General features: G+C 43.4%; 1 protein-coding gene across 1 annotated transcript in view; it reads right to left on the minus strand.

Moving 5' to 3' along the window:
- Positions 1–15,333, minus strand: part of PPEF1 (protein phosphatase, EF-hand calcium binding domain 1) — a 147,193-nt gene extending 131,860 nt beyond the window's left edge. The window contains exons 1-3 of the mRNA XM_011995811.1: positions 15,153–15,333; positions 8,314–8,400; positions 5,811–5,912 (exon numbers count right to left, since the gene is read on the minus strand). The gene's annotated coding sequence lies outside the window, so the exon portion shown is untranslated. The remainder of the gene's footprint in view (positions 1–5,810; positions 5,913–8,313; positions 8,401–15,152) is intronic.
- Positions 15,334–16,907: the final 1,574 nt, after the last annotated feature.

A 16,907-nucleotide genomic window follows, 5' to 3' on the forward strand; every position in this document is an offset into this window, starting at 1 on the left:
GACAGGGTCTCACTCTGTCACCCAGGATGGAGTGTAGTGGCACAATCACGGCTCACTGCAGCCTTAACTTCCCAAGCATATGCCGTGACACCCGGCTAATTTTATTTTTTTGTAGAGACAGGGTCTCCCTATGTTGCCGAGGCCGGTCTCAAACTCCTGGGCTCAAGTGATCCTCTGACCTGGTCCTCCCAAAGTGCTGGGATCACAGGTGTGAGCCATCTTGCCCAGCCCTTTCTGCATGTCTTGACAGGAACAAAGTCAGCGAACAACTGACATAGCTATCTTTCCATTAGTACTACACCAAAAGCTTCAAAATTTCAACTCAACTAAAGAAAGGGAAAACTAAAATAAGCAAAATATTTGAACTATGGCAATGTTTTGAACATAACAATAAGCTTAATAAACAGATTTTCTGACCAGAGGTGAACCTGATTATTTTATGTATTGAATTAATTAGCCTTCCTAAACTTTGGGTTATTTCGAAATTTTTATTTATTTTTTGAGACAAGATCCTGCTCTGTCACCCAGGCTGGGTGATGCAACCATGACTCACTGCAGCCTCCACCTCCCAGCCTCAAGTGATTCTCCTACCTCGGCCTCCTGAGCAGCTGGAACTACAGGCATGCACCACCATGCCCAGCTAATTTTTGCACTTTTTTGTAGACACGGGGTCTCACCATGTTGCCCAAGTTGGTCTCAAACTCCTGGCCTCAAGCAACGTGCCCACCTCAGCCTCCCAAAGTGCTGGGATTACAGGCATGAGCCACTGTGCTTGGCTCTCTTTCCAAATTTGATAAGCATTTCTTTCGTGTCTTCCTTATCTACGTCATGACTAAAGAACATTAACAAGGTCAGATCCAAGGGCAGGATGAGCCCTGCGGCATTCCACTCCGAACCATCCTCCAGGTTCACCAGAGATCCATCACCTTCAGACTAGCTGAGTACATTTGTTCAGTTAGCTGGTAAACTCACCTATCATAACTCTCATTTATCTGTGAGACATCCTGGAGAATTTTACTAAATGTTTTAATAAAATGATGATATGTATGTATTTTGATACTTTGACACTCCAGCTTATTCCAGCAAAAGAAGAGAGAGGAAAGGAGGAGGAGAAAAGGAAGGAAGGGCAGAGGAGGAAGGAAGGAAGGAAGGAAATAAATTTGGCAAGATTTTTAATAACAAAATCATAGAAGTTTAAAGGTGAGAGAGACCTTTAAAATTACCTAGTATTCACACAAAGTGCAAGGAAGTTAAACAACTTGTCCCATGTCATATAGACCTGTGGTTGTCATACTTCGTTGCACATGAGTGTCACCTGGGGAGCTTTTCAAACTCCCAGTACTCAGCCTGCACCTCATTAAGTCAGAATCTCTTGGGGTTTAAAAAATACTGATGCTCAAGTACCACCTCCAGAGAATTTGACGTAATTGGTACTGGGTGGGGGATTGGGCATCAAGATTTTTTTTTTCCAGTTTTCTAGATTCTAATACACAGCAAAGTTTGACAACCTCTAATAGAGATGGTATTTTAGCAAACCCATGGTGCTGCATAGTGATGATCACATTTTCCTAGAAATGCTTTGGCTCCATCTATTTCAAGCTGAATTTTTCCAGAGGTCGTGTCAGGCCAATGAGTCTGTAGCTTCTAGCATATACTCTTTTCTCATTTTTGAAATTGGGGCACTGTTCATCTAGGAATTCATCTAGTCCTGGTGACATTCTCCAGGTACCTAGATCAGTGCTCTCCAACTTGAGTGCTCACAAGACTTATTGGGGGTGGGGGGATGCAGATTCCCAGGCTTTACCAACAATACTCAGATTCAAAAGTCCAGGGCCTTGGAATATGCATTTAAAGTGCGCCGTGCCAGGAACTTTGATGCAAGCAATCCCCATATCTCAGTTGGAGAAACACTATTTTCCAACAGCATCCAAATCTCCCTTGGGCTTTGCTCCATCCTCATGCTATTTTTTCTACCCCTTTTTATGAAGACATAAGAATTGGGGCTGGGTGCAGTGGCTCTCACTCATAATCCTAGCACTTTGGGAGGCTGAGGCAGATGGATCCTTTGAGCCCAGGAGTTCGAGACCAGCCTGGGCATCATAGGGAGACCCCATCTCTACCAAAAAATACAAAAAATCAGCTGGGCGTGGTGGTGCCCACCTTTAGTCCCAGCTACTCAGGAGGCCGAGGTGGGAGGATCACCTGAGCCTGGGAGGTCAAAGCTGCAGCGAGCCGTGATCACACCACTGCACTCCAGCCTGGGCGACAGAGTGAAACCCTGACTTAAAAAAAAGTATATTTTTTAATTTAAAAAAGAAAACAGGGAAAAAAAAGAATTGAGCATTTAGTAGGCCTTAAACACTGACTGGACTGATTGATATATTTCAATTTCGATTTTCCTTTTCCAGAAAAAAAAAAAAGCAATGTCTCAATGTCCCTCCAGAGGCATTTGGTTTTCGGTCACCCCTCAGTTAATCCACAACAAACAAAATTACACAACAAACACAATTTCATATAAAAGATTCACTAAGAACTAAAGCGCATCAAACTTGAGTATATTTCTGTTAGACTATTAGCCCCACGGGCAACTTCCTAAATAGCCCTTGAATCTCTGGCACCTACATGGTGTCTTCCATATTGCAGATGTTGGATAATGCTAAATGAATGAATGAATGAACAAAGGAATCAATATTTCTAGGCCAGAGTCCTTTAAAAATTCAGTTGCTAAAAGTCATTATTAATGCATCATTTTGTGCACAGGTATGTGCTATTCAATTATACAAAAGCATTTTATTAAATCAGAAAGGGGTAGTACTCATACATCATTTTTAAAGAAAGTTTTTAAATCATGATGGAAAGACGTGATGATTGTTCTAGAATTTTTTGATTATCCATTAGAAAAAAAATTGGCTATTATAATTTTTACATTATTAAATAAATATTACCAATTTATTTTTTTAACTGTTTTTCTCTCAGGTAATAGGTTATAAAAAAAAGTCAGTTCTTTTTCATTGTCACCAAAATATGAGCTGGTTCAAGCAAGGTGCCACTTACCCCTCCCATGTACTACACCACCTGGACTTCCAGGAGAGAGAGAAGTGAGTTTGTAAGCAGTGCGTGCACCTTTGAGGACATCTCTGATGTAAAGCTGATAAAAATGATTGGGGATTTTCCATGACTTGGTAAAATCTAAGCTTCTTCCATTTCCCACCCTCTGTTAGCATTTAAGTGCATTAAAGAAGTCTGAAGAAGTGATTCCCTGAGGTGTGAAAAGGGTTCTCAGGCTCAAAGAGGCGGGGGGCTTCCACAGGGTTCACAAAGGCCCAAGAATGTCCTAGTGGGTAACACAAGCCCCTGGGTGGATCTTGGCAAAAAAACAGCTTGAAACTTGCCCAGTGTTGCTGTCCCTTCCAATATACACCAAGGATGGTTTTAAAGAGTAAACATGAAATAATGATTCATCATTGGCACTCACTTATAATTTGCAAAAGGAAAGCCTTCCGCTAAAAGGTTTTTACTGTGTGTATGTTGGGGGTGAGTGGGTGGAACTGATAATTTTCAGTTTTTTTCATGCTAATCTTTCACTTCCTTCCAATGCTGAAAATACAAGGAAAGAACAAAAGACAGGCTGTGGAGACAAACCAACCTTCGCCACCAAGCACCCTCCAGCCTCCCCAAGTTGTTCTTGTTCATTCTTAAGGTGATTTGATTTCTAAGCTCATCTCTATCCCACTCCCACACCTTGGCTCAGTCACCCTGACACGAACCCCTCTGGCATTCTAGATGTCAGTTTCGTAGTTTCCCATATTAGAATTCAGCTTTTCCTAGAGATGTTGGCTTTAGCAAGAAACTGGCTTTATAGTTCTAGCCCTGAAGACCTGGAACCCATAGTCATTCAACTGGAACCAACACCCTCCACCCCCACCCCTGACCACCACAGTGGGAGTGAAGTAGGCAGGTATAATTCTTCCCCCTTAGATTGTGCTAGCATGGAGAACAGATGCCTCATCAGGCTCACCCTATTGCATTCTGCTTGGTATTCATTGCCACAGAGGTTTTATAGCCTGAGGTCTGTGGCCTAAATATAACGAAGAGGCATAGGGTGAGGCAGAGGAGTTCCTGGCAGCCCGCGCCAGAGAGGTCCCTTTCACCGCCACCTTTCCAGTAGAACAGTGCAGCAATTACTTATGTCTGGGATCTTAAATGAGTAAGGGGAGGTCTGTAAGACCAAGCTGGTGATTCTTCCTGGGTCTCGCCAGATGAGAGGATAAGAAAAGGGAGGAAACGATACTGACCACCAGAAGGTGTTTGAAAGTGTCTGCTGGTACATCAGACGTGATTGTAATCAGGTAACAGCTTGGCCTGGTGCCAGGTTTTCCAAAGCATGTTTGTGGAAGAAGAGTTGTATGTGGTTTATGATTCCAGGACTAAGACCAAAATAAAGGTCTCACCATCACATGATAAAAGTTCAGGGGATGTAGGGTTGAACAGGTTTCTTTAATGCAGGACTTCTCAGAGCCTTTAATATATGAACATACATTGTGAATCTCTCAGAAAGAGCTGACCACTATTTCCCAAACAGCCTAGCTAGGGGCCCTTTTGAAGTAAAGCATCTCAAGAACTATTGCTCCTAACGGCCTGATGCTGGCCCAGTGGAGCCTTGGGTTTAGAAGTCAGACAAACAGGAATTTGAATTCTCAGCTAGTCATTAATTCCCCTATACTTCAGTTTCCTCATAAGAAAACAGTGATCATAATCCATATCTTACTGACTTGTACTGAGGACTGAGTGGTGGGAAAAAACTGGCTTGAACAAAGACCAACTGTTTTTAGCTGATGAGTTAGGAGGGGCCATGCATGGGTGGGGACCCACTGTGTTTGTTCAAGTCTCTTTCTTCACAATGCTTTGTCTGGGGCCTCCCAAAGACTAAGCCCTTTGGGTACCTACAGGTTCTGGGATAATTTAAGAGTCGCAAAGCGATAGGCTCTTTTCCCTTGAGAGCTCTAAGATCTGAAAGAATGCTATACCACTAATCACACTAGTAGCTAAAATCACTACTATTTATTGAGGGACTACTACTTACCCGGCATAGCAGGTGCTTTATATTTCTATTATTTCAGTTCACTCTCACAGCAAACTTTCAAGGTAGTATCATATCCCCATGTTACAGATGAAAAAACTGAGACTCAGAGGTTCAATAACATACTCCCTGGCACGGCTGATTAGTGGCAGAACTGAAGACTCGCTCTGTCTAATCAGTAAGGAACAAAAATGTCTGCCCACTAAAAGGCTATGCCTTCTTCTCAGGATCCAATCTGATCAGTTCGCATAAGAACTAAATCACTAAAGAGAATTTTGAACACTGTAAGGAATTCTGTTTCCATTCTTACAGATAGCTAGAAACCTCTAAGATGACAAGAAGCCAAGAGAACTAAAGGAAGATTTCTAAATATGAAGGTGTGCAGTGGAGTTTGGAGAATACTCCCTGAGGGGACCTAGAAGGGTTTCTCAAAGGATCCCTTCCCTCATTTTCTAGCTCTCAACCCAAGTGATCAAGGAGATTTTCCAAATATCAAGTTCATTTGAAATAGGCCACAATCCTTCAGATTGCCAAGTCATCTGTACATCTTCTTCAATTGATGGCAACTGATGTAAAACCAGCATTTTTGAGAACAATCATTCCGAGAAATTGCAAAGCAGTAAGATATACTCCAAGGAGTACACATTCCCTGTTCCATTGCCACACAATATATGTTTATGATGTAGACTCCTGCTTGCCCCAAATGCCTTAGAATAAACAAACATATTACCTGTTTCTTCTGCTCGGCCAATGTAGAGGTTTTTCCTCACCCCAGGTGTTTCAAAGAAAATGAAGACAAGAAAAAAACTTCTCTCTGGGGAAATGCAGAGGTCTGAAAGAAAAGAGGTACAATTTCAGCTCTCTCTGAAGCACCCCACACATATACACACACACACACACACACACACACACACTACTCTGCAGAGAGAGCTCTTTCTTAAATAAACAAACATATATACACACTCATACACAAAGAAATAACTAGAACAGGGCCAGGCTGCTTTGCCTTTCAGCCTGGAAGGCAAGCCCAGAGCAAGAATCTGGGAGACAGTGCGCTGGCGGTGAGTGCAGCTCTCTGCCCCAACCCTGCTCTGTTCCTGGCCTGGAGATGCACTCAAGTAATGGGCTGCAAAGTCAGCGGCCACGTGACTGCTTCCAAAGGGACCAGGCTCCGCATGGGCAGGACCAGGCTATTGTTTGCATAAATAATCTGCCATCAGTACAAAATAGAAAAGAGAATTTCAGTATATAAGAGCAGAAAAGCATTCTTTAGGTAAACTGAGGATAGTTTTTAGAAAACGTTACAGTAACCTGGTACAATTAAGAGAAGTGAAAAAATGAAACATTCTTCCTTGGTTCTAGAAAGGTGTGGGTTTAAGGGAGCAGCCACTGGGTCATAAGACATTTGTACTCCACCAGCTGTTCAATAGCTCCTTGTTGGAGAACCTACCTGTGAAGGGAGAATTACCTCCCTTCATCAGCAGAAAGGGAAAGGAAAGTTGGCCTGCAATGTTGCTGAGTTTGGGGGAGGAGAAAAACATACTTGAAAATTCAAAGTGCCCATGGCAGTAATGGATGCCAGCAGCCACAGTTCTGCTATGTTTGAGGCAATCTAGCAGTGGTCTTGTTCCCAGAGTCTCATGCTGACCGCGGCTGCGCCGCCAGCAGTTTCCCTGGCAAACTCTTCCTAGCTGGTGACACAGCATACATGTTTTCAAGCTTACTGGTCTTAGGCTTTGCCAGCTAAAATTTACAGGACTCCAGCCATAAACATTTCATAACCCCACCCAAGCTGCTCTTTAGCTCAATTCCGTTCTGCAAATGAGAGCCACAGGAGATCTACTAGTAAAGTGGTTACCTAGTTTGCCATTTAATCGGATGGAGTCACTTGAAAAACAACTGGCGAGGTGGTTCTGGGCTTCTGTTCTCCTATTAGTATATTAACCTCACCAGAGGGCCTCATTATGAGGCAATACAACCACTTAGGTTTCCATGGTGGGGACGCCAAAAGTAGGACCTGATGAGGCTGCCACACAAATTGTAAATGATAGCATAATTACTCAGGCTCCAAAAAAAATAGTGGACAATGTAGCTATACAGCTGGCTCTACCAACCAAATGCCTATTCAATCCTCAGCCATTAAATTATGGCTATGTCTAGATACAGTTGTTCCAATGTCACCTCCTCTGTGTGAAGCCTTTCCTGAATCACCAAAGGGGAATTAGTCACTCTGTCTTCTGGCTCTCAAAGCCATGTGTGCGTCCAATTATAGAGCTGCTCAAAGTGTGCTGTAATTTGCCCTTTTACATGTGAAATCCTAAAGGGAAAGGATCTATTTCATTCCTCTTGGCATCCCCAGTTGTGTGTGTGTGTGTTTTATTTTTGAAACAGAGTCTCACTCTGTCACCCAGGCTGTGTAGCAGTGTACTCTGGGCTCACTGCAACCTCTGCCTCCCGGGCTTAAGTGATTCTCCTACCTCAGCCTCCCGAGTAGCTGGGATGACAGGTGTACACCACCACACCCAGCTAATTTTTGTATTTTTAGTAGAGATGGGGTTTCACCATGTTGGCCAGGCTGGTCTCGAATACCTGGCCTCAGGTGATCCACCTTGGCCTCCCAAAGTGCTGGGATTATAGGCGTGAGCCACTGCGCCTGGCCACATCCTCAGTTTTAAACCTAGTCATTACTGAATGCAAAAGAGGTACTCACCAAATATTTGTTTAACCACAGAAAGAAAGGAAAGCAGGGAAAAAACCTCATGATTTAGGTTGTTATTTTAATAGCCAGCCCCTGGACCACGAATTGGATTGGCTGTGCCCTTTACGCGATTTGTTGAAAACTCAGAATTTGCTTTAAATGAACAACTTCCTTGTATTTTTCCATTGTAGAAAGAACACTGAAATGTTACTGTGAGCACCAAAGGGGTCTTACAGTCAGCCTCCAATTGTTACATGAACCAACATTGATGTAAGTGAATAAATCACAATAGTGATAACATCTATTGAGCACTGACCATGTTCTAGGCACTTCTAAATTCTACATATGTTAATCTTATCTAATCCACACACCATCCTCTGAGGTATATACTATTATGATCCCTCTTCACCCATTAGGAATTATAGCCTAAAATCAAACAGCAAATGAGGGGCAGAGTTGGGAGTTGAACCCGGGCACTTTGGCTTTAGAACTCCTGCTTATTATAATCATTATACTCTACTGCCTGAGTCAGCACCTTGTGTGTTTGCAAAATTCAAGCTTCAGTCTCTTCTCAAATGCTCTCTGGCTTTCCTACAGCTGACCAGGGATGTGTTCTTCCAGCCTGAAAAAAGAAAAAATGACGGGCAGAGTGATGTTAACAGTTTTAAACCATCCTATGTGGCAAGCACCTCCTATGTGGCAGGCGCTGCTGAGGGACAGAGACATAAATGGCAGAGAACAAAATATATACATGATTGGATATTGGAATATACACACCAGGTACTTATAACAGTGCCAGGCACATAGTAAGTATCTATTACATGAATAAATGAAAGCAATACAGTATGACAAAATAATAAAACAGGTAGGAGACACTCCAGGGGTGCAGAGAAAGAGCGCTCTCTCAGAAAGGGGGATGAGGGAAGGCTTCCTAGAAGTGATGCATGGGCGGAGACCTGATGACTGATCAGGCATCTGCCAGAGGAAAAGAGGTGGGAAGAGGGGGTTCTCATAGCTATGCATATTCTACAGTACTTAACTAGGGTGTGAAACGCAGGAGGGGAACTAGAAATCAAAATGAACTTCTTTCCTAAAGATAATGCTGCAATTACATAGAGAAAGGTGCCCTGATGTTAAGACTGAAAAAACGGCTGCCCTCTCCACCTCTTCAGGCTGGACTTAATCTCTCTTGATTGCCTTCCCTTCCTTTCTCACTTCCCCACTGCTGTACTTTCTTTGCTCCTGCCTTCCAAATAAACTTGCTCTCAAAAGTTTATCTCAGACTCTGCTTCTGAGGGATCCCAACCCAGGACATTTAGTTAGTCCATGGCAATAGCAAACTATGAAAACACGAGGGGAATGGAGAAGCCTGACTACCTCTCAAGGGAGAGAGAGGGCATTGCAAGCAAGCCTCTCCTATTTCATAAGCTTCCTGGAGCTTGCCACAGTTCCAATTTCTGCCCAGGCAAAGTAGTTCTAATGGGCAGCTCCCATTATTGATCATGACACACCCTGAGAAGTATGCTAGAATCGAGGCAAAGCAGCTGGACTGGAGAGGAGATTAAGAAAACAGTGGCATGTGCAGATCTATTTGGTGGTGGGTACTTAAGGTTTCTGCTTGTGGCTCCTGATACCTCAAAGCCCTGTAGCACCAAAGTGGGGAAGCTCAGAGAGGGCTGGCCTCTCAGCTCTGATGACTCTGAGCTAGCCTCCTGATGTTGAGGCCACTGGCAAGCAACCACACCCAATCACCACTTCCTAACCCCTAGCAGTCTCCAAAACTGGGGTAGCTGCCCCACGGCAGATGCACAGAGATCTGCTGCAGAGCAGAAAGCAAAACATCAGAACTCATATTTTTATCTATTTTCTTATTCCTGTTAACTTTTCTATTTCCATATATATTTGATCATGTACACAATAAATGAGTTCAGCAGTATTAGCTGTAAATAAATAAATATGCTTGGTCCATTCTCACCAAACTTACTGTGAGGGGTCCATGATCAAAAAAAGTTCAAAAAGGCTGGGGGCAGTGGCTCACACCTATAATCCCAGCACTTTGGGAGGCTGAGCAGGGAGGATGGCTTGAGCTGATGAGCTGGAGACCAGCCTGGGAAACATAGCAAGACCTCATCTCTACTAAAAAAAAAATATTAGCTGGGTGTGGTGGGACATGCCTGTTGTCCCAGCTACTTGGGAGACTGAGGCAGGAGGATCACTTGAGCCTGCAAGATCGAGGCTACAGTAAGCCATGATAGAGCCACTGTACTCCAGCCTGGGCAACAGAGCAAGACCTTGTCTCACAAAAAAATAAATAAATACATAAAATAAAAGGACTCTAATTTAAAGAGCTTGCTCCCTTGTGAAGAGAAGGAATACCAAGTAATTTTTCACTTAAATAGAAAAAGGATCAAGCATATTTTCAAGGGTGAGTTCTGGGTACTGAAAAATCACATTAAGTAGGAGAAAAGAGAGGACAGATCTGGCAAGTCATTAGGAAGTCATTAAAAGAAATTAAAAGTGGGTTATGAATCACCATCAAATGGAAGAAATTCATAAAGGTCAGTGCTTGCCAAATGTTTCTATTGGGGTCACCTGGTGAGCAGCCACAACGACAGGCTAAAACAGCCATCACGTTTTAAGGTGTGGAAGTTCAGTTTTCAAAAGGCTCCATCTTAGATATAAAAGTTGAGCTTTCCTTGGTTGTGATTTAATAAATAGATTAATAGATATCAGAATTTTAATTCAGACCACTGCTTAATCTAACCCTAGTTTGGTCCTTGATGGCTTGAGTTTAAAGAAATTCCTTAAATTAACCCTGAATGTTCATAAATCAAATCAAAAAGCTTCACAGAAGGTTCTGGTCTGGGTAAGATGGAAAAAGGACATTCTACCCACTCTACTCTTTCTCTCCCATGGGATAAAGCTATAAAACCTGGACAGAATCCATGAAACAGCTATTTGAGGACTGTGGCAGACAGACTCTAAGCTGCCCCTGATGATCCCTTCTTCCTGGTCAATTCACACCCTTGTATCATCCCTCCTCTTCAGCATAGGCTGGACCCAGAAACTTGCTTCTAATCAATTGAGCATGGCAATGGTATTGGGATGTCACTTCTATGACTAGGTTATAAAAGACTGTGACTTTCTGTCTTGCTAGCAGACCCTATGGACTTCACAGCTTTTGCACTTTCAATGAAGTAAGCTGCCACGTGGGAGAAGCCCATGTGGCAAAGGACTGGGGGAAGTCTCTGGCCAAAAGCCAGCAAGGAACTAAGGCCCTCAGTCAAACAGACCACGAGGAACTGACTCTTGCCAACAACCATATGGACTTGGAAGTGGATCCCTCCCCAGTCAAGCCTTCAGATGACAGCAGCTCAGTCAACACACTGTGTGCAGCAGCTCACGACAGATGCTGAAGTAGAGGGCCCAAGTAAGCCACGCCTGGGTTTCTGCCCCACAGAAACTGTAAGATCATAAACATGCGTTGTTTTAAGCCACTAGATTTTTTGGTAATCTGTTCCACAGCAATAAACAAGTAACATGAGGACTCTGAAAAGTAAATAACAGAGGGCAGATGAAGGAAACAGATCAGAGTTTGAAGTACCACTGAACTGACAGTGAGTTTACCTTTTGTTCCCTCCAGTTCTTCCAGGCCAGATTCAAGGAAGCAGAAATTAAAATTAAAACCATGAGATACCACTATATGTCTACGAATATAGCTCAGTTTGGGTCGGGGGGTGGAGGTTGAGACAGGGTCTCTGTCATCAGGCTAGAGCACAGTGACACAATCACAGCTCACTGCAACTTTGACTTTCTGGGCTCAAGTTATCCTTCCACCTCAGCCTCCCAAGTAGTAGGGATCACAGGCACATGCCACCATGCCCGGCTAATTTTTGTATTTTTTTGTAGGGACTGAGTTTTGCCACATTGTTCAGACTGGTCTGTAGCTATCTGCCTGCCTCAGCCTCCCAAAGTATTTGCATTATAAGCATGAGCCACTGTGCCCAGCTAAAAAAAAATTTTTAATACAATATCCAGTGCTGGCTAGAATGTGGAGCAACTCGAACTCTAACACTTTGCTGGCAGGAATGCAAAGTGGTACAGCCACTCTGAACAAGAGTTTGGTACTTTCTTATAAAGTTGAACATATACTTACCATATGACAGCAATCCTATTCCTGGGTAGTTATTCTAGAGAAATAAAATTTTCTATTCATGCAAAAACGTGTATACAGGTTCATATGGTCAAACACTGAAAAGAGCTTAAATGTCCTTCAGTGAGTGTCCCACAAACTGTGGGACATCCATACAATGAAATGCTACTTAGCAATAAAAATGAATGAAGCTGATACACACAACCTGGATGGGTCTCAAAGGCATTATGAGAGTGGAAGAGGCTAGACCGAAAGGGATACAGACAGTTATATGGCATTCTCAAAAAGACAGAACTATAGTGACAGGGAACTGATCAGCGGTTACCAGGGGTTTATGGGTGAGGGAGGGGAGTGACTACAAAGGGCTAGCAGGAGGGAGTTTTGGGGGGGGCAGGTTCTGTATCCTGATGACGACAGTGGTTATGCTAATCTATCCATGTGTTAAAATTCGCAGAACTGGCCGGGCATGGTGGCTCACGCCTGTAATCCCAGCACTTTGGGAGGCCGAGGTGGTGGATCACCTGAGGTCAGGAGTTCAAGAACAGCCTGACCAAAACAGTGAAACTGTATCTCTACTAAAAATACAAAAAATTAGCCAGGCGTGGTGGTGGGCGCCTGTAATCCCAGCTACTTGGGAGGCCAAGGCAAGAGAATCCCTTGAACCCGGGAGGCGGAGGTTGCGGTGAGCCAAGGTTGTGCCATTGCACTCCAGCCTGGGCAACAAGGGAGAAACTCCATCTCAAAAAACAAAAAACAAAAAAACCCCACAGAACTGTACTTTGGGTTAGTGGAAAAGTAACTGCAGTTTTTGCAGAGACACGCCCATGTACTACTGGAGTCCAGAAAGAAATGAGCTCGACCTGGGAACGCCAGAAAATGTTTCATAGGGCATAAAAGATGGAGAAAGACATTCCAGGGAACATGGGAGCCCATTATATTCGAGATTGGGGGATAGAGGGAGTACAGAGCAAAGGTTGGGAGCATTAACCTGGGGGAGGTAGGTTGGTGCCACCTGTGTGTTCTTATAAATCACAGCAGAGTCTGGACTTCAACTTATCAGTCAGGGATTGTCCTTTCAAATGCTTAATGGGCTAGGGCAGATAATACAAATGACTAAAGCAGCCTGGGCGGAAACCATGAGACACTGTAGCGAGTTTTTGTCTAAATGAGGTAGCTGCTACTTACTGGTAGCTCCATCTTCGGCTGCTATCCAGAAATCACAGCCCAGTGTTGCCTGATGTAATTTTCCAAGAGAAGCTGAAGATAGTTGTATGTATGATCTCCTTATTTTTAAATGTTAGCATGAGTATGTTTCAGCAAATTTATGAAGCCACTGATTATAGGGTGCACTGCTGTTTTATGTACCGATAAGAGAGAACACCACCACTGATCAAACTATGACACTGTCCATTTCAAGACACATCCCAATATCAGAGCTGCTAAAATATGAAAAAAAATATATACATCTTAGAATCAACAAAATACAGTCATTCTCATTTTCTCAAAATGCCGTACAGACTGCGTGGATTCCTCTTAAAGCTGCCAGATTGCAAACTCTGTTTAAGTCAAGGGGAGCCTGAGGGTAAGCTGATTAGATTCAAGGTGCAAGATCACTCTGGGGATCAGATGGTGATGAATGGGGAAAAGCAGGTAACAGGAAGACCAATGAGGAGGCTCCTGCAATAATCCAGGAGATAGATGGTAAGGGCTGAATTCAAGTCATGGCAGCGGGGATGAAGGGGAAGGAGGAGCCAAATGTAAAAGTGTTTTATGTAATAAACCCCACAGGTCTCAGACTGGGCATGGAGAGTGAGGGGGAAATAGACATCGAGGGGGATTCCAAGGTTTTTAGTTTGGAAAAATAAATAGATTCATCATTTACTCAACAATATTTACTGGGTGTCTACCATGCGCCAGGCACTATACTAGGTGCTGTGGTTACAAGGGGTGGACAAGATAGACATGGTCTCTGCCTTCTTGTAATTTACAGTATAGGAGATGATGATATTCATTGCAATAGGGTATTAAAGGGTACAAGAGTTGGACATGAAGGGGGACAAGTGAGTTTATGGTGGAGAAAAATCATGAGTTTGGTTAGCGGTGTGCTAAATTTCAGTACTTGTGAGACCTCACTGTTGAAATATCCCATAGGCAGTAGAAGTCTGGGTTTGGAGCTCAGGAAATAAATCAGGACTGGAGAGTCAGATTAAATAGGTCATGAGGTTGCTGACAATAGCTGAAGTGATTAGAGAAGATAAAATAGCCAGGGAGAGCTTGTAGAGTAAGGCTATAGAGGCAAAAGCAGAACACTGGGGAACAGAGACATTAAAGAGGAAGGAGCCAACAGGGAGGCTAACAAAGAAGCAATCTGGAAAGTAAGAGGCCAAGGAGTGAGGGCTATCTATAAAGCAATGGAGATTTGAGTATAGTCCCTCTAAACCTACACCTAGAATTACTGCCTGGAAGCAATTTACCTTTGCCATGTACAGTTCAGATTGTCAGAGTTATGGATGTTTCACATGAATTCCAAATAGGCTTATCAAAACTGCTTCTAATTTAGAAAGCTAGGATATTTTTAAATATTGCCACAATCTGTTTCTTTATCTTGTATGTGCTTACGTTTTCCATGTATCTCAGATTGACATCTAGCATGAGTCAATGTAGAGCAATTTTGTAATTCCTTATTTCTTCTTCTTTCCCTTCTGCAGGAGCTACAATCTGCCATTCCAAGAATGAAAGTAAAACAAAGACTACACACTGACGCAACTCCCTCTCCTGTTAAAGCACTGGGAGTTGGGCAAAACTGATCTCGGCAGAGAATGGAGTCACTCTGCAAGACCATCATGAGGTTCTCTGCCCAGAGCTCTGTTAACAGCTGAGCCTGAAATGTAAGATACTCTGATCCTTTGGACTTGTCCAGAAAGGCCCTCAGACATCTTCATTTTATAGGAGAGGAAACCATTGCCCAGAGAAGTTAGGTGGCCTCCCCAAAGTCACAGTCTTGTGATTCAGTGACCAGAACTTTTTCCAGTACATCAAGGCGACCCAATTCCACCTCATACGCATATATTAAAACATAACAAACTTCATACATAAAACATAAAGACCACAAGAGTTGGGCTAAACAACTAAACTGTCAGAGGCCACAGGTTAACTTTTGATCACTGCCCCATGCCTACCCAGATCACCCTCAATTCACCTGGTCCACTGAGTGCTCTTACCTTTCCGTCGAGGTTTGATTAGGTCCACACAGGTTCAAGGGGAACAGCCTCCTAGATCTTCACTTTGCTGGTTGTTGACTCTTTCAGCCTGACCTGCAGGCTCAGGACACAATCTATCATCACACAGGTCTTATTGAAGAGGGTTTCCCAGTCTCATTTGGAATCTTCAAGAGTAGATTCTAGAATGATCAATAGGTTGCCTTGGTGACCTCACAATGTAGGATGCAGATATGACAATATCTGCCAATGGAACGTGGATGACATGACCTGGATGAGAGGGCTATTTCTTGCTTATTGAAAGGCAGATTCCAGCTTTCTTTTTGTCACCATTGCATCCCTGTCAACCATTTTTGTGTTCATGAACATGGTAAACAAAGAAAAGTTTGTTTCTTGGAGGAATGTTGATAAAACAAGGCCTGGGCCAGGCACGGTGGCTCATGCCTGTAATCCCAGCACTTTGGGAGGCCAAGGCGGGTAGATCACCTGAGGTCAGAAGTTCGAGACCAGCCTGGCCAACATAGTGAAACCCTGTCTCTACTAAAAATACAAAAATTAGATGGGCATGGTGGAGGGCACCTGTAATCCAAGCTACTTAGGAGGCTGAGGCAGGAAAATCACTTGAACCCGGGAGGCAGAGGTTGCAGTGAGCTGAGATAGTGCCACTGCACTCCAGCCTGGGCGACAGAGTAAGACCCTGTTCCATGCCCCCACCTCCAGCCCCGGCCAAAACAAAAAACAAAAAACAAAAAAACAAGGCCCGGAAAATATCCAGGGCTTTCTTTTCAAAACCCTCACTATTACTGCCTTAGATGATTAACGGTTTATAGAGAAGTCTTTGGAAAAAACTTTCAGAGCATTTTCTTTTGTGCACTTATTCCTGGCTTGGTTTCATTCATATATTCATTAAATAAAAATTTGTTGAACATCTATTATGTGCCAGGTACTGTTCTATACCCTGAGGATATACCAGTTAGCAAAACTGATAAGGTCTCTTCCTTCCTAAAGCTTATAGGCTAGTAGGAGAAGTAAACATTAATCAAATAATCATAAGTGTGAAATTGCAAAGGACAAGTATTCATTTTATGAGAGAGAGGTGGGAGGTTGAGCAAAGGCTTCTCTGAGGAAGTCATCTTTGACCTGACAGTGGAAGGTTGAATGTGGATTAACTAGGTGAAGGTGTTGATAGGGGATGGAGTCAAGCATACACTTGAGCTCGTGACCTGGAGTAGCTAACTGAAGACTAGGATTGGGAAATTTTCAAAGGAGAATCCAGGATTCAATACAGGTCTACTTTACTAAAGCCGAAGCTCTTATTTTCACCAGTATTTAAAAGGTGCACAATCTGTCAGTCCTACAACTCACTTGCGTAAAACTCTAAAACAGCACTTCGCAAACTTTAATGCACTTACAAGTCACCTAGGGATCTTGTCCAAACACAGATTCCTGGGCCCAATCCCTGCTGAATCCCAACCTGATTCAGTAGGTCTGGGGTGGGGCTGTGAAGCTGCATTTCTAATAAGCTCCCAGGTGACAGTGAAGCACGCTTTGAGTGGCACTGCTCTGTAACATAGTACTCTTTTTATTTATTTTTATTTGTTTGAGACAGGGTCTCACTCTGTCGAGAGTGAACTATGATCGCGCCCAGGCTGGAGTGCAGTGGCGCGATCATAGCTCGCTGTAGCCTCCACCTCCTGGGCTCAAGTAATCCTCCTCGCTCAGCCTCCCAAGTAGCTGGGACTACAGGTGCCTGCCACC

Source organism: Mandrillus leucophaeus, unplaced genomic scaffold (genome assembly GCF_000951045.1).
Source record: "Mandrillus leucophaeus isolate KB7577 unplaced genomic scaffold, Mleu.le_1.0 Scaffold499, whole genome shotgun sequence".
NCBI lineage: Eukaryota > Metazoa > Chordata > Mammalia > Primates > Cercopithecidae > Mandrillus > Mandrillus leucophaeus.